Source organism: Carlito syrichta, unplaced genomic scaffold (assembly GCF_000164805.1).
Source record: "Carlito syrichta isolate Samal-C Ts95f unplaced genomic scaffold, Tarsius_syrichta-2.0.1 Scaffold115728, whole genome shotgun sequence".
Lineage (NCBI taxonomy): Eukaryota > Metazoa > Chordata > Mammalia > Primates > Tarsiidae > Carlito > Carlito syrichta.
In genome coordinates, this window is record NW_007059824.1 from 254,738 (window position 1) to 258,130 (window position 3,393).

Below are 3,393 nucleotides of genomic sequence, written 5' to 3' on the forward strand. Positions count from 1 at the left end.
TGGCCACTGCACTCCAGTCTGGGAGACAGAGTGAGACTCCAAGTCAAAAAAAAAAAAAAAAAAGAAGTATGTCCCCAGCATCTCAGATGGAACAGGTCACCTACCTGCTGTTATAACTGCTGGTATGATTGGAGTGGTCACTGATATCTTCACTTTGACTCAAGGCTGGGTGGTCAACAGGGCTGTTGGACGGGAGAAAAGTGAAGCAGTTTTGATGGCCAAACTTCTGACCTGAGCTGCCGAGGGGGAAGTCCAAGAGGCTCACCTGGGGAGGTGTTCCCACAGAGCAATAAAGAGGTCTGTCCTGGGACTGTGACCTGGGACAGGTCCCACCTGGTGATTCTGGGATGAGCTCTGGGGATTGTCAAGCCTTCCTGTCTAATGGCTTCTGGAAGATCCTGGCAGCCTGAAGGTGGAGGTTTGCCAATGCATCTTGTGTTTCTGGGTGTTTTGACCCTGAACTTCCTTCCTTCTTTAACAAGGAATGTGCAGACATCCCAGCCCCCGCCGGCAGACTTGCCTGAACTTGCACGCATAGTTTCTTCCTTCTTTCCAGGGTCAACATGAGGAGTGTTCCTCCTTCTATTTCTGGTGACTCCCTCACCTGTGTGGGACCTGCTATCAGTCTCATCCTTGAGGGTCCTATCTCCTGTTCCCTCTGTCCCTCAACAGCTCTTTTCCTTCTGCCCTGACCTTGCTTATGTCCTTATCACCCTCTCTCTGTCCTGGAACCCTTCAGCTTCTCCTCTGCTATGTCCTGCTTTTTGCAGGCAGACATATTGAAAGAGGAGTTAGCAGAGGCTCGCTCCACTTCCTCACCTCTCATTTGCTGCTCACAAACACCCTGCAATTGGCTTCCTTCCTACCGCCCCCCTGAAACGAATTTTGCCAAGGTTCCCAACGACCTCTGGTTTGCTAAACCCAGTAAACTCTTTTCTTAAAAAAAAATGAAAAAAAAAACCCCAGCTTTATTTATCTATTTATTGATTTATAATTATATTTTGAGTTGGAGTCTCACTCTGTCGCCCAGGCTGCAGTGCAGTGACATGGTCACAGCTCACTGCAACCTCAAACTCCTGGGCTCAGGTCACAGTTCACTGCAACCTCAAACTCCTGGGCTCAGGTAATCTTTCTGCCTCAGCCTCCCAAATAGCTGAGACTACAGGTCCATGCCACCATGCCCAGCTAATTTTTTTGTTGTTGCTGATTTTTTGTAGAATCTGGGTCTCACTATGCTGCCAAGACTGGTCTCGAACTCTTGGGCTCAAGCCACCCTCCTGCCTCGGCCTTCCAGAGTCTGAGATTACAAGTGTGAGTCACCTGGCCAAAACTCTACTTTAGTGTTATAAAAATGAAGCATGAGTATTGTAAAGAATACAAAAACATATAAAGCAAAATTTGATAGTCTTCCTTCCAACCCTCTGTTTATACATAATTTGTCCCAAGGTAACTGCTGTCTACTGCTTGACGTGTACACATTTCAGATTTTTCTCTGTGCAAATACAAGCATGTGTTTTCCTTTCTTCTTTCCTTAATAAAAAAGATACATCTACTAGTTATATTGTCCTAACCTTAACAATGTATCAAACACCTATTCTGCCTTAGTGCATATAGATCTACCTTCTGTTCAATGGCTACCTAACAGTCCACGTATCATGATTTATTTGATGATCACTTTATAGATAAATATTTAGGTTCTTAGAGCATGCTTGGATGCAATTATTTGGAAACTTGTATGAGTGTTTCTGCAGTTCAAGTGTAATTTTGCTAGGTAATGTCTGTTCACATTTAAATTTTGATAAATATTACTGTATTGTCCTTCAAAAAGACTGTGCCAGGCTGGATGCAGTGGCTCAAGCCTGTAATCCCAGCATTTTGGGAGGCCAAGGCAAAAGAATTGCCTGAGCCCAGGGGTTGGAGACTAGCCTGGGCAATTTGGTGAGACCTTGTCTTTTCAATAAATGAAAAAATTAGCCAGGTGTGGTGGCTCGCGCCTGTAGTTCCAGCTATTTGTAAGGCTGAAGTGGAAAGATTGCCTGAGCCCAGCAGGTCGAGGCTGTGGTGGCCATAAGCGTGCCACTGCACTCCAGTGTGGGCGAGACTTAGACTCCAACTAAAAAAAAAAAAAAAAAAAAGATTGTGCCAATTTACTATCCCATTATCAGTTCATGAAAGGGGCCCATCAGCCTGTCTATTCACTACAAGCACTGCATTACATATGATCATTTTTTCCCACAATCAGATAGTAGGAAATGATATCTCATTCTTTAATTTGTATTATCCGGATTGCTGGTGAGATTGCATATCTTTGTTTATGGCTATTTGTATTTTTCTCTGTTGAATTGCTTTTTAAAAACACTTTATTTTAGAGACAGGATCTTGGTCTGTCGCCCAGACTGGAGTACAGTGATGCAATCATAGCTTACTGCAGCAGCCTTGAACTCCTAGCCTCTCAAACAATTCTCCTTGGCCTCCCAAGTAGCTAGGATTACAGGTATGAGTCACCATGCCCAGCTGAATTACTTATTCTTTTCTGTTTCCCTTTTGCATTGGACTGTCATTTTGCTATTGATCATTTTGCTTTTTTTTTTTTGAGTTGAAGTCTCACTCTGTTGCCCAGGCGGGACTGCAGTGGCCGCTCCTGCCACCACAGCCTCGACCTGCTGGGCTCCGGTGATCCTTCCACTCACACTTCCAAGTAGCTGGAACTACAGGCGCGCGCTACCGTCCCAGCCAATTTTTTGTTATTGTAGAGATGAGGTCTCGCCAAATTGCCCAGGCGGGTCTCGAACCCGCGGGCTCAGGCAATCCACTCACCTCAGCCTCCCAAAGCACGGGATTACAGGCTGAGCCACCAAGCCCAGTCTTGTAGGAGATTTTTGTTCAATTTGGTAGTGTTACATTCTGAGAATGTGTCAATTATGTTAAAGTATTTTCTCTCAGTCTGCTGTACTTTTTTTTTTTTTAAGTCAGAGTCTCACTCTGTCATTCAGAGCTGTCTGAGTGAGGATACACATACTAGACCTGGACCTTGGGCAAATGATTGTGTGTGTGTGTGTGTGTTGGTGTGTTGGAGTCTCACTTTGTCACGCAGTCTGGAGTGCAGTGGCACGCTCACGGCCACCGCAGCCTCAAACTGCTGGGCTCAGGTGATCCTTGTGCTTCAGCCTTCCAAGCAGCTGGGACCACAGGTGTGCACCACCACGTCCAGCTAATTTTTAAAAAATTTATTGTAGAGATGAAGTCTTGCCAATTTGCCCAGGCTGGTCTCTAACCCGTGGGCTCAGGCAGTCCTCTCACCTCGACTTCCCAAAGTGCTGGGATTAACAGGTGTGAGCTACTGCATCTGGCATGTTTTTCAAATGCTATTTATGGTGAAAAAGGTTACTGTTC